Below are 22,114 nucleotides of genomic sequence, written 5' to 3' on the forward strand. Positions count from 1 at the left end.
GGGGGGGGGGGGGGAAATAAGCAAGGGGATGAGCAGACAAGGTCAGCTCCCGGAAGCTGCAGCCCACTCCCTCTTGCCTCCGACGTTTCCAGAATCAACTAACAGGGCCACCCAGAGCCTTTGGCAGGGCCCGGCAGCATCTCCACAGGCTGATTTTTCCATTTGTTCACAAGCACCAGCTTGAGGTTAGGGGCGGAGCCTGAGGGACCCAGGGAGAAAACCCAGCTTCCCCTGCGCCTTTGGAGTTTCTCTGCCTGCAGAACAGGGTCCCACATCACCTGCTCTCGCCTTGCCGCCTCCCTCTTTTCGCAGGTCTTTACTTTGTTCCCTCCTTCCTCAGTCTCCGCTGCGGCCAGTCCAGCCCACCCCCTCACCGCCCTCCAGCTGCACCACCCTGAATTGTTTAGAAGCCAGCGCCCTCCAGTTGCACCACCCTGAATTGTTTAGAAGCCAGCTTTTATTTGCAGACATTTTGATCCAGAAGGAACCAAACCACCGCTTTCCCTGCTGACCTCAGTCCTTATTCACTGAAGCACTGGGAGGAGGCCATGTTCATTCATCTTTTGCAAGGGGAAAAAAAAGGTGGTGTGTATATTTACACCATAGTTGCCAGCCCACCATTGGCTCATTCTGTAGAATCCACAGCACAGATTGTGTGCAGGTGCCCGGCGCCCAGCAGCGAGTTGCCTCTCTCCGCCCTGCTTTCAGCAAACCCTTAGGTACACAGGCTTCCCAGGTGGACCAGTCCACAGGGTAGAGATTCACTAGGGAGCCTTGACCTTGCCTTCTTTCAAAGGCATGTGGATTCGCACACTGAATTCCCACCAGCTCTTCCTGGTCACAGGTCTTTCATAAAATGAGGAGTCCCCTTGCAGGGGGACCTTATGTGGGGACATCTCCACACGTCACCATCCCCAGAGTGACCTGGAAATCGAAGTCTCCACTTAATTGTTTCGGCATCGTTTTCCCTTTGCTGGTCAAAATGAAAAATCTTGTCTTGCCATGGAGTCCTCCTTTATTTCTACCTTGGATTCTGCATCATTAGAAGCCCTGGATTGATCTCTGGAGACTAGACTCCTGTATCTGGGAAACCCTGGTCTGCGGCCTTTCCACCTTCCAACCCATGTGCACACATCCCGTCCCACTCGTCACCGCCCACAGTTCTTGTCCTCGCCTGTGACTGATCGTCTAAGGAACAGGAAGCAAGTGATACACACTGAGGCCCAATCACTATGTTTAAAAATCTCGACTTAGGGTTGGCATGTTATGCCCCGTGGGCTACATCCAGCCCACCAAGTGGTTTTTACAGTGTTTAATTGGGGAAAAAAACAGAAGATCTCATGATACGTGAAAACTCTACGAAATTCAAATATCAATGTCAATAAACAAATGTTGGTTCACGGCCACACCCACTCATTTACATACGGGCCTTGGTTTCCTTTGTGCTGCGACAGAGTTGGCTACTTGTAACCGAGACAGGGCGGCCCTTCAAGCTGAGAATATTTACAGTCTTGCCCTCTACCGAAGACTTTTGCCGACCTCTGATCTAGGCGACTGTCAGAAGGAAGAAGAAACCAGTTTGCACATGGTTCCCAGAGGAGGAACTGGAACCCAGGGGGAGGGAGTTACAGGGGCCAAGAACGAGTTCCAGCAGGGGAAGAACTTTCTAACAGCTTGCCTTGGAAGGTAGAAAGCTCCCCGTCCTGGGAGAGGCGTGAGCCGACCTTGAGACCCCTTGGTGTGCAGGACCTGGAGGGAATTCGGGCCTCAGAGGTTGAAAGAGTCTAATCTGCTCAGGCTGCCGTAAGGAAACATCACAGTCTCAGGGCGGCGGGTCGGGGGGTGCAGGGGGGCTTCAACAACAGAAATGAATTGACTCCCAGTTCTAGAGACTGGGAGTCCAAGATCAAGGTGTCAGGGTTGGTTTCTTCTGAGGCCTCTCTCCTTGGCTTGCAGACAGTCAGCCTCTCACTGTGTCTTCACGAGGCCTTTCCTCTGGATGCACACATGCCCGGTGTGTCTCTTACAAGGACACCAGTGATATCGAATTACGGTCCAGCCCTTATGACCTAATTTGACCTTAATTACCTCTTTAAGGGCCCATCTCCAAAGACAGCCACACTGGAGGTTAGGGCTTCAGCATATGAATGGCGGGGGTCTGGGGAGGTACACAATTCAGTCCATAACAAGGACCCTTGGGATTTCAGAGACTGATTTTAGGGGCTTTTGAGGCAAAACTCCCATCCCTGGCTGGCTAGTTCTCAGCCTTGAGTCCCTAAACTTGCCCTCCCTGTCGTCATCCCTTGCCAGCCTTCTTTTGACCCAGCAATCCCCTGAGGGCTGGTCTGGCTTCAGATATGCCACCCATGCACTCAAGCCCCCCTCCCCCTCTGCACTAGTCGGCTAGGGCTGCTGTAGCAAAGTACCACAAGCAACAGGAATGGACGCTCTCACGCTTCTGAAGCCTAGAAGTCTAGAATCAGGGTGTTGGCAGGACCAAGTTCCCCCTGGCACCCGTAAGGGAGTCCTTCCTGGCCACCCGCTGCTTTACTTCCGGCAGTTTTCTGGCAATCTCAGGCATTCCTTGGCTTGCGGACGCATCTCTCCAATCTCTGCCTCTGTCGTCACACAGCCTTCTCCTTCTGTGTGTCTGTCTTCTCACAGCCATCTTCTCATTAGGACACCGAGTCATATTGGATTAGGGGCCCATCCTACTCAAGTTCAACTTTATCTTAACCAGTGCATCTGTAGTGACCCTATTTCCAGATAAGGTTGCATTCTGAGGTACTCTGGGTTAGGATTTGAATGTGTCTTTGTTTTAGTGGGAGCGGGGAGCTCAGTTCAACCCTTGACATCCTCTAAGGAGCTTTCTCTTGTGCCTTGGCTGGTCACCTTGGTTCCTCCGTGGTAGATCCCCTGGGAGATAGATTCCCCAGACCCCTGGGCTCTGAGGGTCAGCCCACTGCTGCCGCTCTTGTCAAACATGCACCCTGACCCACGCCTCCGTCCCTGGGGTCCAGTAGTCCCAGATTTCATCTCCATGGATGAGGGTGGGCGGTCCATTGAATGAATGAATGAATGTGCTTCAGCCCAGTCTGAAAGGGCTGGTGACACGATGCTTGCTTTTATTTATATTCTCACTCAGCGGCAAAGGAACAGACCTCGGTGAGTCGCGCTTTTGCTGTGTCCTCTTTTGGCTTTACCTGTGAAGTGAGGAAGGTTTTGAGCAGGCTCAGGGGGATGCTCTCCCTGGCCCCCAGCCCCACTTTACGCCCCCCAGCCCAGGCCTCGCCCGTAAGGTAATAGTCCTGACCTCGGAGAGGGATGAGATGCAGCATATGTCAGCCTGGACCCGGGAATGTGGGAACCCCGTGTCTGGAAGGTTCTTCCTGACTCTCCGAGGGCATGCCTCGGCGGCCTCATTTCTCTCCTGTCACTGACTACCCTCTCAAGAACATACTGTCCACGCCCATCCTGTTAACCAGCTGGGGCAGAAGGTTGGTGGGAGACCTTCAGTCTCCCCGACTTCCTCGGTTTACCTACACGCCAGCACCGAGCGTAGCGCCTGGCACGCAGTAGCTACTCAATAAATGTTTGCAGAATGCCGGGGTGGAGGGTTGCTGGGTCAGAGCGAGGCCCTGGCACGGGGGTCAGACATCCTTCCCTGCAGCCAGGGGGCTCCACTGGCAGGGCTGGGCAGTAATGGGATTCCCACAACCGGGTCCTGTGTTGTGGCTCCCATGTCACTCCAAATGAATTTGCCAGATTCAACGGTCGTGACTCATAAAGAGGCCCATTGGGACAGGTGTCCCAGGGTACCTAGGGCCTGGGAGGCGGAGTAATGATGCATCTCTAACAGCCACTCTTCAATGAGCACTTACTATGTGCCAGGCCAACTGAATCCCCATGACTGGACGGTCCTGGGAAGTAGGTACCATTATCCGCATTTCACAGGCGAAGAAACTGTGGGAAGGAGACGTAAACCAGCCTGTGAAGTGGTAGAGCCAACATTTTAAATGTGATTCTTTGGGCTTGTTCGTTCCCAGGAACCCACCTCCATCTTGAGTGGTATATGCCCAGCTGCCCATCGGGATGTTACAGTCCACACCTGTGCTGTTATCTGTAGCTCATAACCAGGAGAGAGGGAAGATGCAGGGGAGGGTGGGGACCCTCGTGGGAGTTTGCACGGAAGCTCCCACTTACAGTCCCAGACTGACAGGCTGCCAGGAGTTGCCCGTTTCCAGGAAATGGGCATCTGGGTTGGTAAAGCCACTCCTGGGCTCCTCCAGCACCCCTGCACCGAGCAGCCTGTACCGTCAGCTGAGCCCTCTCCCTCTCCTATACTTAACATTTAACTGTGCGCCTCTGTCCCAGGAGGCTCACCAGTGGGTCGTCCTCCCTCTCAGCGGTCACACTGACCGCTGGGATCCTACTGCCCCTTTTCCTAACACCCAGAATATGAAGGATTTCCCGTCATGGGGTGAGATGGCTGCTGTCCCTCTATTGAGGGCCAAACTGGAGGAAATGGGCTTTGCCTGGAGCTTGCCTGATCCAGGTTGACCCCGGATCAACACAGTTTACCAATTGTATTGCATAGACCTTTAATTCCATAGCAGACTAGATGGACGTTGCATTATTGGAAGGGTTCTGGGACAAATAAGCATCGGAAATGCTTAGGCAGAACAAGGTTGGACTTAATTCTTGATTGCAGGACTTACCAGAGCTTTTAAGACACTACCATGTAGTTAAACCTGTAAAAGGCCACCAGCAGGCTGCTCTCCCTAAGCTTCCCGAGGCTGGTTTCTGAATCCCCAACAAGATGAACCTCTGTGAATTCAACTCAACATCTTACACGGTATTCTGAGAGCAGGTGCCAGCCCACAGAAGAGAACAGCTGACCCACAGCATTTACCCACCACCTGCTAGGAGCCAGGACAGGTAGATGGACCCCGTCCAGCCCCACCTCCCCTGGAGGCTGGCACTGTGAGCAATGAACCTAGAAGCTGAACAACATGCATTAGGCAGAGAGATGTGGCTGGGGGGTGACCACAGGCTGCTCCTGAGCCCCAGACAACTTGAACCTTGCCCCTGCCACCTCACATTCCCTACCCAGGCCTGCTGAAGGAAGACCCCGTTCTGTGCAAGAGGACAGTGTGGTTCCATGCACAAGGACACCACAAAGGAAAATTCTGGCTGATCGTGTCTTCCAATGGAGGGGTCAAATGTGCTGTGTGTCGGTGACTTCCCCAACATACCATGGTTCAGAGACTAACAGAGGACATCATACCCTCATAGGGCCCAGCTAGGTCTTGACCTGAATTTTTATCTTCAGCCAGGTCATTGCAGTGAAGATCTAGAATGATCTATATTTAGAAGATCTAGAAGGATGACCTAGTCCAAGGAGTACAAATATGTGACATTTCTGCTACCACTGCCCCTCCTGTACTCTTGGCAGACATTGCTAATCAATCACAGCATGCCTTGCCACTTCACGTGGATGCGAGTAGCCAGCCTGATCTCATGCCTCTCCTTTCACAGGAGAAAGAACTCAGGCCCAGAGAAAAGAAGGTAAACTCTTCCAAGCTAGGTCCCTTCTTAGAGGCAGAGGTAGATTTAGAACTAAGGCCTCAGAAACTTCCAGAAGCCTAATCATTTGACGTCTTGTCTGTAACTGGTAGATGGTGTCGAAGGGCCCCGCAGAGCTTTATTATCAGTCAGGCAACTTGGAAAATACCGAAAGAAAGATTCTGTCTGTAACACCTTGCGTATGATCCTGTGTGGTAATGTGTTTGCTTGGAGAGAAATCGTTTATCTTCCAGGGAACAGCTTCCCCTCAAGGCCTGACTGCCACCCCCAGCCTCGTACCAGGGGCTGGAAGGCCCGGGGACCTTAAGGAAATACAGTGTGTACGTGAGTGGGAGGGATGTTTCTTCACTTGAGGCAGTTTGTAAACGTTTCTGTGGTTCAATCTGGACATCTCTGAAGATACGGGATGTTGCCTATAGAGGGGCGGAAAGGAAACCTGACTCCAGTTGTTTTTTGGTTTCTTCCCTGTGTGGAAGGCTCAAAATCGAGTTTTCACCCAGATAAAATTCCCTGGGGTCCTAGTGGACCACCAGCTCTACTCCTGAGCTCTTGAAAGGCTTTTAATAACCAGCTTGGTGGCTGAGAGTACTTTCCATCTGCTACCTCTTCCTTTCCTTCCTCCCTTTATCTTCCACCACCACCAACTCCTACCAGATAACATCTCCCCTGGACTGTGAACAGAGGAGAAAGTTACACAATAGTAGCGATGAAAAATAACCGCCATGTATTTAGCTTAAATTAGCTCAGAAGAACGGCTCCCTCCCTCCACTGACTGGGCAGCCATTGTTTATGCCAACATGCTATTTGCATCCTGCCTTCTTAGATTTGAAAGTCTAATGATTAAAAACAAATCTTAGTTTTTCTTTTCCACCACTTAAGAAAAAAAGACCAGCTTGGCTAGTTCTTCTAGTTTAAAATTACCCTGACCTCCAGCACTTAGAGTGAGAATTTTGGAAAGACTGGTGCCAGGATAGCAGGGAAAAAAAACACAGGCAGACAGGAGGAGGCAGAGAAGCCTGTTCTGAAGTGGTGAGCAATGGGCTGGTCAAGGTGGGAGATGAGCTTTTGACGGATGCCGATGGCTGGGTCAGTTCAGAATTCTGTGGGGTTATTTCTTCATCCGCCATGTATTCGGTGGGTTATTTATTGAGCATCTACTACATTTGTAGACCCTGGGCATTCAGTGATGAGGGAAACAAAGTCTCCCCGTTCTGAAGCTTAGAGCCCAGTGGAGGAGATAGACAAGAATCTGGCCAACAACAATCTATAAATTACCACTCACATAGCCCCCGAATGGGGGACCAGTAACATGAGATGTGGGGAGGGGAGACCACTGTGGAGGGAGCAGTTGGCAAAGGTCTTTCCTAGGAGGTGAGATTTCAGATGAGATCTAAAGTACGAGAAGGAGGAAGAGGTGACAGTTCTAGGTCAGGATCTCCCAGCCTCAGCACTGTTGATATTTGGGACCAGATCATTTGTGTTGTGGGCAGGGCATCCAGTGCCCTGTTGCATGTTGAGCAGCATCCCTGGCCTCCATCCACTAAATGCTGGTAGCACCCCCCTTTCCTGCCACCCCTGAGTTGTGACAACCAAAGATGTCTCGGACATTGCAAATGTCCCCTGGCGGGTAGAATCACCCTCCGCCCCCCCCCCATTTGAAAACACCATTCTAGGCTGAGGCATGGCAGGAGGCCGGAGGGGATGGACAGGGTGGACAGTGGATGAACTGGGCTTGGGGCCGGGTAATAGGAGCATCTCAAAGGTCTCCTAAGGGCAGCGGGAAAGCACTGGGAGCTTTTAAGGGGTACAGTGTCACCATCTGATTCCCGCTCGTTTGAGCCAAGGCATGAGGTCTTGAATACACTGTCACCAGCCACATCACTAGGACCCACATCCAGCCTCCTGCCGTCTGCAACCTTTCATGAAAGAAAAAAGGAAATCAGACAGAGGTAAACAGGAAAACTCAAGGTGGGGCCTCCTTCAGTAACTGTGGCACGGAAGTGGGTTTTAAAGCAATAGTTAGCATCTTCAATGGTTGGAAGGCTGCCTAGGCGAGGAGGAAGTTGACTTGCCTGGCACCATCTACATGGACAAGGCAAGGTCTACAATCCCAGCTCATGGGCTAGGAAGTGAGCCACAGGTCACCCACCCGGTGCCTGGCTCTCCCTGCCACATCCTCCCTCATTCCTTCTGCGGTCGCCCGCTCCATCCTCTTACTGAAGTAAAGCCTCTTATTGAACAGAAATCTTACCATTTGCATCAGGCAACCCCAGAGCTGCTCTCAGGGGCTACTCAGGGAAGTCCCCTCTGTCTTCCCCAGGAAGGAGAGTCTCCAGATATCCGGGGGCCCTCTCCACCCTCCTTCCAATCCCTAGTTAAGTGTGGAGAAGAGAGTTATGAGAGCTACCTCTTGTGGGGATGAAGCAATAAAACGGACGGTGTGGACGAGAGGTGGCTGTTCAGTCCCATCCTGCGTGGCTGATTTGGGGATGGAGGCAGGCAGTGGGTGTGGACGAGCTCTGTAGGTCCCGCTGCTTCACCCCTACAGTCAGATCCTGGGGGTTCCGGCAGTCCCAGGATGGGGGGAATGAGGAAGTCCGGCATCGCAAAGGACTGGGGCTGGGAAAGTTGTCTTGGGAATTGGGGACACTCAGTCCAGCACCTTCCAAGAAGGATGCTGAGTCGACTGGGGTGCCGTTCCCTGGTGGGCCAACCTCTCCCCCCACCCCGAGCCCTGCCTGGGTTGGGGCAGTGGCAGCTTAAGTGCGTCCCGGACAATGAATGCAATGCATTGGTCCTCCAAGATTGTAGCCATTTTCTCTGTTTATTTTCTATCTGTGTTGCTGCTACGACTACTGATAAAACGGGTGCATATAAACTCGTGTCAGTTCACGTGCCTGCTGTGTAGCTATAGTGCAGACATCAGGCTGCCCTAATGTACTTGTCCTGCCACACCAAGGACCCCCCACCCCCGCCCACCTGCCACGGAGTGCCGCCTCAGCGCCCCTGCAAATCCCAGCAGCCAGCTGGGTGCTGGCCCGGCTGGGCCATTAAGGGAGGGGCCGTGGCTAGCGTGGGAGCCCTTGGCCAGGCCTGAGCACAACTGTGAGATGCCTGAACGCTCTTCTCGGTTCCTCCCTACTCTTTCTCGTCAGACTTTCCTCCACCGAGGCCCTGGTGCCCCCCCACCCCAGGGAATGCCGTAGAGTGTTGTTTCCCTTCCTCCATGCACACACCCTGGCCTTGCTGTCCAGAATATAAAGCGCCAGGCCTCGGAGCACAGAGGTTGGATGTCACCCAACCTTCTGTGCTCACCCAAGCTTCTCTGACTCCCCTTCCCTAGCTGTCATCCAGTTGGTGGCCTTTATCCCACCATGGGCTCCCCAAATCCCCGTGGACTCCCATATCCCATGGGCATCGCTTCCACATCATGGTCCCCTAGAACCGCTGTAGCTCCTACCTTGTGGCCCTTTGGTGGATCTAAAATGCCTCCCACTGGGCAGCTGAAGTAGTCGAAGAAAGTCTCCCCTAGAGTCTGTCATACAGAGTGAAGGAAGTCAGAAAGAGAGAAACAAATACCGTATGCTAACGCATATATATGGAATCTAAAAAAAAAAAAAAAAAAAGTTCTAATGAACCTAGGGGCAGGACAGGAATAAAGAGGTAGCCATAGAGAATGGACTTGAGGACACGAGTGAATGGGGAGGGGGAAGCTGGGGCAAGTGAGGGCAGCATCGACATATATACACTACAGAATGTAAAACAGATAGCTGGTGGGAAGCAGCCACAGAGCACAGGGAGATGAGCTCCGTGCTTTGTTTTTTGTTGTTTTTTTTTAACATCTTTATTGGGGTATAATTGCTTTACAATGGTGTGTTAGTTTCTGCTTTATAACAAAGTGAGTCAGTTATACATATACATATATCCCCGTATCTCTTCCCTCTTGCGTCTCCCTCCCACCCTCCCTATCCCACCCCCTAGGTGGCCACAAAGCACCAAGCTGATCTCCCTGTGCGATGCGGCTGCTTCCCACTAGCTATCTACCTTACGTTTGGTAGTGTATATATGTCCGTGCCTCTCTCTCGCTTTGTCAAAGCTCACCCTTCCCCCTTCCCGTGTCCTCAAGTCCATTCTCTAGTAGGTCTGTGTCGTTATTCCTGTCTTACCCCTAGGTTCTTCATGACATTTTTTTTCTTAAATTCCATATATATGTGTTAGCATACGGTATTTGTCTTTCTCTTTCTGACTTACTTCACTCTGTATGACAGACTCTAGGTCTCTCCACCTCATTACAAATAGCTCAGTTTCGTTTCTTTTTATGGCTGAGTAATATTCCATTGTATATATGTGCCACATCTTCTTTATCCATTCGAGCTCGGTGCTTTGTGTCCGCCTAGAGGGGTGGGGTAGGGAGGGTGGGAGGGAGACTCAAGAGGGAGGGGATATGGGGACGTGTGTATGCCTATGGCTGATTCGCTTTGTTTTGCAACAGAAACTAACACAGCGTTGTGAAGCAATTACACTCCAATAAAGATCTATTAAAAAAAAAAAAAGCTCACGTCCCCAACCACACCTGCTACACCCCCAGCAGAGCTCAGACAACATGTATCCCTTCATTCCCCAAGACTTCAGCTCATATACTCATCCAATAAATATTTAGTCAGTTCTTCCTGTGCTTCTGGGAAAAAATGAGGAAGAAAAGTGCCCCCTACCTTCAGGGGGCCTGAGTCCAGTGGATGAGATAGAGAAGTTCTGACAGGTGTCCTGAAGCCCCAGAGGATCACCCATCCCCAACAAGTGCCCTCAGGAGAAGTTTCTCAGAGGAGGGGACTCCAGAACCTTGTCTTGAGATTTGAGTCAAATGGGAGTGAGTGGTAGGGAACAGTGTGCCAAGTGGAAGGAATAGCCCATGTGCAGGCTCAGAGGCAAGGTGATGATATATTGAAAGCCTGCCCCTAGGCACTAGCTCTGCCCTCCCTTGATTTCCCCCAACCCCAAGGTGAGACCCTGGGAAATTCCACCCCCAAACAGAAGGTGCCCTGGCTCAGATGTGGAGACCTTGACTTCTCCCCCAACATCATGCCTGGTCCAGCTTATTGGCCTTGTCCTGGGAAAGAAGATGTCTCAGGTGGGTTTGTGCTTGCTGGATCAGGCCAGTACTTAGGCTGCCTCGGACTCTCTCTGCATCTCTCTCTCTCTCTCTCTCTCTCAGGCTCTATTGCTGCCTGCCTCCACACAATGTCTCTGTTTCTTAGTGCCCTTGCATTGGGTAGGACTCATGGATATCACTTCTATAGATGGTTTGGCCATCAGCCCTTCTCTTTAAGGCATTTTCCTCCCTGTCTTTGCTTCTGCTTCACTCTACCTCTACCTCCTCTCGCGACCTGTGTCTCTGCTCTCTGAGGCCCACATGTCTGTCTTGCCACACCAGAAAACCTCCCTCGGCTGTCTCACCATGGCCTCTTTTCTGGAGAGTTTATGTCCCCCTGTTCATAGGCCACTGGGCTGTTGAGGTCAAGGACATGCATGAACATGGAAATTTATTGATGGAAGGACCCTACTCTAAGGGTCTCCAACTAAACATGACAGGCGTGATGGGCAAAATACTGGTTTGTTACCAAGTGGCTTAAGAAGATGTAGAGGTCATAGTGGGCCATGGGCCAAGTCTGCAATGCAGCCTAAAGTGTGGAGAAAATGTATCAACCCTCTTGGTGGGATGGTGTGTGCCATTGTCGCTATAAATATGTGTCAGGGCTTGAAGGATGGGCAGCTTAGTATCTTTGCCGACCATAGGACTCCCAGGTGTGTGTGTGTGTGTGTGTGTTGCTGTAAATTAGCAGGGCTGTTCACCTGCTTCATTGTGACTCAACATGTATTTCATAAGCCACACTCGATCGTGAATAATGACCTCACCATCAATTTCTCAGTGCCAGCGGTTCCCCCAAGCATCCCTTGGATTTTCTTAGCTTCGTGCAGCCCACGAGCGCTTAGTATATCCCTAACCTTCAAGGGTATTGGAGAGAGTACATGAAGTAAGGAATGTCAGTAGCATCACACAATACCTGGCACACTGTAGGTGCTCAGTAAATGTGGTTTCTCTTCTCCATGACCCAACTGTAGCTTTTCCGGGAATTCCACCTCCAGGGGGTTGTTCCTGAAAAGATGAAGGACTGGAATAGAGAGATGGTAGGTGTTACCCATTTTCTTAGATGTTGGTGCCCTGGTGGACATGGGGAGGGATGCCCACATCTCATAAGGGCACACCCCCCCACCGCTGCTGTGGGGGTCAGCATTCATAGGGCAGAGGCTCAACCTTAGGGAGCTGGAGAGCCTCTGGCAATACCAGCACCCTCCAAGGCCCCAAGACAGAAGCCAAGGGTGTGCACTGGGGCCAGATGAGTCTGGTCACACCAGGTGAGTGCCCTTGCCCATGGCTGGGCCAGGGTGAGAACATCCCACTTGGGCGGTCAAGTCCCACCCTCAGCCTTTCATTTCCATCTCCCTGGGCTTTGATCTTGCACTGGGGTCCACTCCACGCACTTACCGCATGACTCATCTGGTTGATTACTCTCAAAGTTACTGACCTTAGGAAAATTCTCAATTGTAAAAAAAGCTTTCTCTATGTAAATTATGCTGTTACTTTTTCTATACCCAAAGTATATATACCTATAAATATTATACATATATATATTATATATATATATAAAGTCTAACTCTTGTACAGACCGACATGGACCGATGGCCCATATTTCTTCATGTTTGTTCTGACTGTCGCAGAATGAGTTCATGTACGAAGTTGGCTTCACGTTTTCCTTTTGGGGCCGCTTCTTTCCATTCCTTGATCTCTCTGTCTTCGTCTATCTTATCTCTGTCTGTCTGTCTCTCATTGCCAATGTCTCATTGCTGGGAAAGAACAGTCGATTCAGATGCCATCCAAGAAAGGAAGGCCAGCTGGATGGCGGGTCCACTGTGTATATTTGTACAGAATCATTTATAAAGTTTTCTACACTTCTCAAAAAGGTATTTCTAACTTGGGCTTTTGGACAGGTTGTGAGCCTCTGAGCCGGCAAGCCTATTGTTTCCTGTGTTTAGTGCAATGTTTAGTGAGAATCCAATGTCTGAATTATTTATGCCAATAAAGAATTTGAGAATCACTGCATCACACTGCTGCCAAAACGGGTCTGAATTCTGTTGTTGTCTTTTGTGTAGAAGGAATCTTGAGATGTGACATCAGCCAGTGTCTCAGTCAGCTATTGACACAGTAATGCTGCATAACAAATTTTCCCCCAAACTCCGTGGCTGATGACAACTAGCATTTTTCCTCACGCTCCTGGGTCTGCAGGCCTACGCTGGCTTAAATAAGGGTCCTTTTTAGGCTTCAGGTCAAGATCAAGTCTGCTCCACCCGTCTCCCTGTTTCAGGGCACAGGCTGAAGAAGAAGCTCCCTGGGGCATGCTCTTCCTATGGCAGGTCACCAGAACAGAAGAGCTAAGACAAGCTGCTTGAACACTTTCAAGGCATCGTCTCAAACCACATCCGCTAACATTCCAGTGGCCAAAGCAAGTCACGTGACCCAGCCTTTCAGTAGGAAGAGGCTGTAAACTCCACCCAGAGTGGGAGGGGGGAGGAAAGTGAATGTTTGCTGAACAGGAGCGCAAACGATCATAACCTGGTCGAGTATTCTTCCATCTTGCCAGACATCGATGTTTTCTCCCTAGGGATGAAGATGGTGGGAATGCACAAGTGCACACACAGGTATGCACACACTGTGTACACACACACATATGACTCTACACGTTGAGCACCTGCTCTGTGTCTGGCCCAGAAAGTATTAAGCTTTGTCATTAATCCCCACAACCACCCAATTCCATTTGACAGATGAAGCTGCTGCAGAGGGATGAAGTAACCGGCCCAACCCAAGGTGAAAAGCCAAAGCCCACACTCTCTTGGGCGCGTACACAGCGTGATGGGCTCCTCAGTCACGTGGATTACCAACGCCCACTTTACAAAATGCTTTTATGAAATAAGATCACGTCTCGTCAGGAAAACCAGCCAACGAGGCAGGGACGCTTCAACTCATCCAAAGCAGGAGGGACTGAGAGCTGGGGAAACAAACTACAGAGTAACTCTGACTCAGATTCCCAGCTCCCTCCCTGGAGACCGTGCTGCAGAAAGATAGAAGAGCTGGCCTCCTCTGTCCCAGTAAGTCCTTCCTAGCACACACTCCAGGAGCAAGGGCACGTTGATGGACCTGGAGTCAAATTCTAGCTCTACCACATGCAAGCTGTGTGGCCTTGGGCAAGTCGCCTAGCTTCCCTGAGCCTTCATTTCCATGTCTGTAAAATAGGAATAATTATTGTACCTCTAGCACCGAGCTCCCAGTGTCATGAGGCTTACATGGATTAACCTGGAGCAGTGCCAGCCTCTAGTAAACGCTCTATGGATGTTAGTTGCTAGTGTTAGTATTTGTTACTAGTACAGCGGTGGTGTGGGGCCAGCCTTAGTGAGTAAAAAGCAAGCTCCACTCTGAGTTTCTGCGCCCCAGAGTGCCCCATCTCTGCTGGGAGGTGACTCAGGCCCCAGCCCACCGCCATCGTCTGTCTCAGAGAATATCACCTGGTATGTAATGCTCTAAATTTGCTGACCTACCCTCACGAGCACGATTTCTTCCCTCTCATCACGATCAAATGTGGTGGGTGGTACAAGTTGCCCCATTTTACAGAGGGGGAAACTGAGGTTCTGAGAAGCGAAAGTCTCCCATAGCGTCTGAATTTCAGTCCTGGGCTGTGTTACTTAGACCAGCTATGTGACCTGGCTAGACAGTGATGTCAACTGACAGAGCCTCAAATTCTTTAACTGTAAAACTGGGATAATAATTGCTCTCACTTCCGAGAGCTGTGATCAGGATTAAAAGCAGGTAAAATACTTAACACATTTCCTGACATAAACAACCAATAAACATTAGATATTTCAAGCCCAGATCTGCCATTTAGCCCTGGGATAGTGTTGACGTGGGAGGAAAGTGTGAGACAGACCAGAAACTTGCATCCCCACCTCTTCTATTTCAAGCAGAAGAGAAGGGGACAGAGTTTTCCCTGGGGTCTGGAACTAATTGACTGTCCCGGTTCTGGCTTGTGGTACTCTGTGGCCGCAGGGCCACCATCAGTCAGGCATAGCAGGTGTTGAGCCTTGCAAGTCAACGGAACTGAACAGCTCATTAACCTCTGTGCACAGGCTGCAGGGAAAGTGCCTGGGAGTGAGAAACAACCACAGAGGAGGTCACCCGGCTGCCCCAGTGGCAGGGACAAGGCCTCTCAAACCCTTCTGACCCCTGGGGTCCTCCTCACCTTTGCCCAAACTGAGACCCTTATCTCCTATCTCCCATCAGCCTGTTCCTAGGCACAGTGCCTCTAACAAGCTAAACAAGGGTAAATGCGTTCTTAGACACTTAACAGTGGCTTCAGCCAGTGCCCAGAGTTTTCCTGAAATGTGCTCATGGCAGGCTATTGAGTGTGGTCAAAAAGCAAAGGAGCACTGCATGAAACTAAGTTAGGTGTTGTTTCTTTGCTGCAGGACTTGTCATAGCCTTTAATATGCTCATGTACCTCATAAACTCTCCCAGAGTGGGCTAGAGTGTGTAGGTTTCCCAACTTATTTGGCCCCAGAACCCTTTGTTCACTGTTGCTTAGAGGATTCATATTCCATGGGATGCTTTGAGAAACATTGCTCTCAGCCATGGGAAAAATTTGAAATATATTCTTGGACCCCTTATAGACCATGTAGTTTCAGAGTCCATGTTTCCCAGACCATCAGATGAAAAGGAAAAAAAAATTAGGGAAACTGATATATTGTCTTGGCTTTTTATTTTGTTTTGTGAAAAAACAAAGCAAAATCCAAATAAGAGCTCTCCAACTTCAGCTGTTAGCCTTGACTGAGTGGTGCAGAAGTACCAAACCAAACAGCCCTTGCCTTGAAGGAAGATGACCTCCAAGGTGTACCTTACACTCCAGAGTCCCCCGCAGGATCAGGCTGAGGCTGGAACCTAGCCTGAAATGGCTCCTTGCCTGCCTTTTCCCCAACCCACCCCCTTACCCATCACATCTTTAATAAGTGAGTTGCATGTGACTCCTTAGGGTCTGCTTCTGGGAGAACCCAAACTAAGACAGTCACCTGTGCCATTGTCCGAGCCTCAGTTTCCTCAGGCATCATATAGGGATGATAATCGCATCCAGGGAGATGATATGTGGAACCACTTAGCATGGAGGCTAGCTTGTAATTCAAGAAAGGCTGATACTTGCCATTGTTGTTAGGTTATTATTGGAACCTATGTGTCTTCGGGGTTTGCAGCAGCTCTCTCTAGCCCACGAACCCAAGAGATCTTTCTCTACAAGAAAGACTGGCTATTGAGCAATGGCACACCTGTGATGTCCTCACCTGGAAGCTGCAGACCCAGCACCTCCCCCGACCCCACTCCCTGTCAGGAGGTACTCCCAGAACACGGGCTGGAGCGTGAAGCTCTGGCATGAGGTCCCCTCTAGCACTGGGCTCCTTCCCCTCAGACTTTTCATCCAGAAAGAATGAAGCTTCCATGCCTCTAACCAGACCTCTGAGGATTTCAATTTTTTTATTGCTTCCTCTTTTTTTTTTTTATATCCGACTCCATACCAGCAGCCGTCATGACTATGGGGCAAGGCTTCGGGGGAGAGGGTAGGGAGCTGGTCTGTGATTTTCTTGTTCAGCGCCGTCCGGATTCTGTGTTCTATGTGACATTTTCCAATCTCAATGAGGTTTTTTTTTTTAAAGGAAAATCAGATCCCACTTAAAGAATAATGGCTAGAAGTTCTTCAAGAAACAAGAAATTGCTAATACCACCGTGACAAGGAGGCAGATGTGAAACATAGCTAAGTGATGTCCCCTAGACATTGAACTGGGGGAAGGGGTGAATTGGCAAGCATCACTCACTAAGGCCAGATTTGCAATTGTTTTATTACATATTAAATTCAGTCCTCTTAAGGCTGATTTAGTTTTCACTTGCAACATATTTGAAGTGATGTTTGGTTCCATTGCTGCTTTCTCTATCTTGAAGTAAAAATTCAGATCAAAGGACTTAATGTTACTTTCATTACAGCAGGAGATCTGCAACCTCCAGCCCCCAAACCCCATCTGACCAGCCACCTAGTTTTCTTATATTTTTAAATGACTGAAAAAATCAGAAGATTCTGTGGCATGAAAATTATATGGAATTCAAATTTCAGTGTCCATAAATAATGTTTTATTGGAACACAGCCACACACACTGTATGGTCTGTGAGGCTAAAAATATTTACTATCTGGTCCTTTACAGAAATTGTTTGCTGACTTCTGCATTACAGAATTGTCAGCACTCTCTAGGGAAGGAGGAGACAGGTCTGTTTGGAGTGGGACAGTGAGAGGACATCCAGCCACATTGGATTGGGTTTGGGAAGAAGGTTCTTTGCCAAAGGTAAGGGTCCCTCTCTTTTCTGGCTGCCCACACTCTCTTCTCCATGTGGATGTATATATCCCAGCAGTCCTTTCTGCTCCATGACTGTATGATTTGGCCCTGCCCACCCATAGCTGATTGGTTTAGGGATAGACGCCTGAGCTAGACTTGGCCAATCAGATGTCCTTCCCTGGGAATTTAAAATTCTGAACTGGGGCTTGCAGGGAGGAATTGAATAGTATTAGGAGCTAATCTACTACTTATGTGGCTCAAAGAAGGTTCAAGAATTTCTACTGCTGACATCCCCAGAGCAGACTTGGTTTTTGCATTTCCTCAGACTCCTTGGATTCTCCAGGTGCTCTGTATTCTAATCACTTCTTCCCCCTTCCTCCTCTTCTCCCCAAAGCTCAGTTAGAATTTTTTTTTGTTGTTGTTACTTGCAAACCAAACAAACCTGAAGATCTGGTCTCTAGCCCAGATCTCTGCTCATCACTTACATGATACGATGTCAGGTCTTAATGTTATTTCTTCTTGCAGGGGGGCATTACAAAACGTCCAGAGACAGGATGAAGACAGTGACCCTCTAAGTAAATGAGAAAGATCTGAGTGAGAAAAGATGATAGGCTTTATTTTTAATGTAAAAACATTGTATAAACCAATTTCAGAATCAATTTCATTAACGATGTTCTTAACACTAAAATTTTATTAGATAAGTTGTTGAACCTGTTGGTGGCCAAGTTTTTTCATCATCACCAAATGGCAGTATGACATGACCTTATAAAACTAATGTCAAGATTGCTGTAAGATTGCTGAGAAGCTATGGAAACATAAAGGGAGTTGCACAAGGGAACAGTATCAAGGCAACAGTGGAGAAAAGAGCAAGGGCTTCACAGTCAGCCAGACTTGCGTTGGAATCCTAGCTCTGTTGCTGTGTGACCTTGGGCAGGTTGCTCAACCTCTCTGAGCCTCAGTTTCACCATTCATATAATGGAGACAATACTAGTCTCTGTGCCACAGAGTTATTGTGAGGATTAAATGATATAATACAGGTTAAGCCATTTAACACTGGGCCAGGCACATAGTTAGCCCTCAATAACTGATAGCTACTGTTACCAGTTTTATGATAGATCACCCAGAGAAAGGTCAATGCTATTTCAAGGTAGCAGGCACCCTTCATCCCCATTTCTCACAGTTTAGACAATCCTGTGGGCTCCACCTCCCCCTGCCCCCAACTCAAGTCTGTGGTCTGCCTGGTTCTATCTACCCTTCACTTCCCTTTTCATCTTCCCATCAAAGGTTGACTTGCAAGATGAAAGGCTTTTGCTGGAATGAGTTTGCAGCCTTCCAGCACCTCTGAAAAAGCAGGCTCCTTCTGAGGGTTGAGGCTTTCAGGGCCCTCCTCATCCCAGTAAATTGTATCAAGATATTTGCACTTCAAATGGCCCCACCCTAGTCCCCTCAGAGGCTTCTCTCCTGGGCGTTGGGGCAGTTTCCTCACACCCACATCAGTACCCTGAATACTCTAGAGGGACCTCCACACACTATCTTTACAGCCCCTCCAGCCTGGTAAACTAGGCACCAGGCGGTGTAGGACTTGCCCCGGGCCAGGAGCTTAGACTTCATGCTCGCAATAACGCTGGGAAGCTGTGCTATCTGATACCGTAGCCGCTAGCCACGTGTGGTTATTTAAATTTAAATTGAGTTAAAATTAAAATTTGAAAATCAATTCCGACATCGGACCTGCCACATTTCACGTGCTTGATAGCCACGTGTGGGTAGAGGTTACCACCTTAGTGCCCACATGGCCATCATGGCAGAAAGTTCCACTGAGCGGTGCTGCACCAGGTGAAACTGTCATCACCCCCACTTTCCAGACAGATGACGAAACTGAGGCTCAGAGTCATGCAGCTGTGTAGTTAAGCCAGAATTTACGCCAGGCCTCTGATCCCAAGCCACCAGACCGCACCACTTCTCCTACCAGTGCCTGGCACTGGGGCTGGGCTCCAAGGACAAAAGACGGATGAACTTGGAGGACAGAGAGATGAGTAATGAAAAACAGTACCATGTGGCAGCCCACAGGATCTGTGGGCCCAGGGATGCCTTACCCACTGAGCTGAGAATATCCATCTCCTGTCTTCATTCCCTCCACCAACAAAACTTCCCAGAATGGCGTTGCCCAATACAGAAGCCACAGGCTACGTTTAGTTATTTGAGCCCTTGAAATGTGATGAGTCTAAATGGAGATGTATGTGTAAAATACACACTGGATTTCTAAGATGTTCCCAAAAAAAACACCCAGAAAGAGTGTAAACTATCTGCTTAATAATTTTGTATAATGGTTACATCTTGACATGATCCTTTTCGACTAGACTGAGTTAAACAAAATAATTACTATAATTAATTTCTCCTGTTTCTTTAAACCTTTTTAACGTGGCTATTAGAAAACTTATAATTAGTTCTGTGGCTCTCAGCGTATTTCTCCCAGCTGTTGCTGCTCTCGAAGGCCTACTGGGTGTCAGTCCCTGCGCTCTGCAAACGGCCGCAGGGTGGAACCAGAAGAGAATTCAGCTCCAGGCTGACAGCAGATGCCTGTGGGAGCCCAGACGAGGAACATGCTGCTCTGAGACTGGTCTCCGCAGCCGGTACCCAAGCTCTGAGTGTTCGCCGGCCCTGCCTTCTGCACAGGGACGGCTGAAAAGCTGCACACCCAGGGCTGCGTGCGCAGACCTGGGGCCGTAAGCAAGCAACTAACATTTTCTGTTTCCTCATCTGTAAAATGAAAATAATTACCCCTGCCTCCTGGAGTTATTTTAGAGATGAAGTAAATTAATGAATGCCAAGTGCATGTCCCATAGCAGGTGCTTAATATATGACTGCGGTTAGCAACGAGGGGTGCTGTTGCTTCCCCAGGGCATTTGGTGATGTCTGGAAACATTTGGGGTATCACATCTAGACGGGGGAGGTTGCTATTGGTGTTTAATGGGCGGAGCCCAGACATGTTGCTAAACCTCCAACCGTGCACAGGAGAGCCGTCACCCCCACCCCAAACAATTACCCAATAGCGGTGAGGTTGAGAAACCCTGGTATACGGCAATGGCTGTCATTGCTAGTAATAGAAACACCTGTGAAAATTACCTAATTAAAGGTACAGTCACGAGATGGTAGACTCCATGAAGGCAGGGATATTTTGGTCATCGTTGTATCTCCAGTACCTAGAGCAGTGCCTGGCACATAGTAGGTGCTCAGGAAATATTTGTCGAATGAAGAATGAATGAAATGGCAGGGCTCCTCATCGTCAAAGGCTCAAATGCTCAAAGTAAGAAAGGGCATTGTAGATGATCGTTGCGATCTGTACTTTTATTAATATAAGAAACGTTTGCTGAGCACCTACTGTGTGCCATGCTCTGTGCTTGGGTACTGGGGGGTTTAATGGTATGGATGGAACAGAGGAGGTGGAGCTCAGTCTTATGGGCATGTTGGACAAATGAACAGGTCATTCTGGCACCAAGTGGTAAGTGCTGGGGCAGGGGTGAGCCCCAGGGCTGGGGAGCTCAGGGGAAGCACCTGCCTAGGGTGGAAGAGGGACTCAGAAAAAGCTTCCAAGAGAAGGTGATGTCCAACATTAGGCCTGGAGGAGGAGGAAAAATCAACTAGCTTTTTTAGAACATCTCCCCATTTCTGGAGTCCCCTTTACAGCATCCTGCTGGAATCCTTTGACTGACGAGGAGCTCATTCCCTTACAAGGCAGCCCACTCTGTGATTTCTCACTGCTTCTTACTAGAATATTCTCACCACCAGGGGCTAGGGTGCAGTCACCTGACCTCAGAGCCCTTCCTTTGTCATCCTGAGGCCCCAGTCTGTACCCCAGGCACCTGTCCCATGTCTGGCTCAGGAGGGCCCCATGGCTGACAGCCCAGCCAGCTGCCTGCTTCCTTCCCAGCCTGACAAGCCAGGCCGGCTGAATCACGGGCTCAGCTTCTCCCAACCCATGTGGGATCTGGGCCTGGGCCAGGGGGATCAGCTCCCTGCCAGAGTGCCCGTAAGTCAGACCAAAATGAGCCCATGAGCCTCACTGAGGATTCGAACTAAGAACATTCTGGAATGGCATGCTCCACCTTGGAGCTCCCTGAGGGGCAGACCCAGCAGACAGGCATGTTATTCTACCAGTGAAGAAACCGAGGCACACAGTGGTTGGGGGCAGTGAACCTGTCCTGCCTGAGAATGGTATTATAATAATTATTATTGCTGTGGATTGTCATGGTTAATTATAAGAAATTGTCAGGTCCATGTGGACAGGGACCCGTATGCACTGTTCACTGCTATATGCTCAGTGCCTGTAACAGTACGTGGCACATAGTAGGTGCTCAATTTCTTTTGTTAAATAAGTGCGTGGACAATAATAGCTACTTCTGTTTTTGGAGGACGTTCTACAAGGAATTACATATATATTTGTTTTTTAATTTACTGTCTGTGTCCATCACCAGGACACAGACTGACTCTATTTTGTCCACCATTATGTGCCCAGCACGATGACACACACATAGTAGGTGCTCAATAAATGTTATTGAGTAAAGAGGCTGTTGCTGGGCGTTTTCTCATTTAATGTCACTCAGCCCAGGCAGGGAGGCGGTGCTCTTTAGCATATCTTGGAGATGAGAAATTGAGCCCTGGAGCAGGGACGTGACCTCTGAAGGTCACCCAGTTGGTGAGGAAGAGCCAGGGTTTGAACCCACATCTGTGAGTTGGCAGAGACTGAGTGTGCTCTTAACTGCTGGGTCCTGCTGCCCCTGGCAGTGAGGGGAGAGGGCAAGGGTGGGGGCCTCTGAGAAGGGGTACTGAGGCAGAATAAGGACCACTTCAGCACTCCCCAATCCTGCCTTGTGTGTCCCAGTCACAAAGCCCTTTCAACATGGCGTCTCATTCGGTGTTCACTGCAGCTTCAGCAAAGCCCAGAGAGGAAGAGTAACTTGCTCAAGGTCACACAGCAAGTTCAGCACAGGTCTTCTGAGTCTATGTCCAATGTTCTTTCCCCTAAACCCCAGTTATGGCTCAAACTCGGAGCCCTAAT

The sequence above is a fragment of the Neophocaena asiaeorientalis genome, unplaced genomic scaffold, assembly GCF_003031525.2.
Source record: "Neophocaena asiaeorientalis asiaeorientalis breed wild unplaced genomic scaffold, Neophocaena_asiaeorientalis_V1.1 scaffold77, whole genome shotgun sequence".
Classification (NCBI taxonomy): Eukaryota; Metazoa; Chordata; class Mammalia; order Artiodactyla; family Phocoenidae; genus Neophocaena; species Neophocaena asiaeorientalis.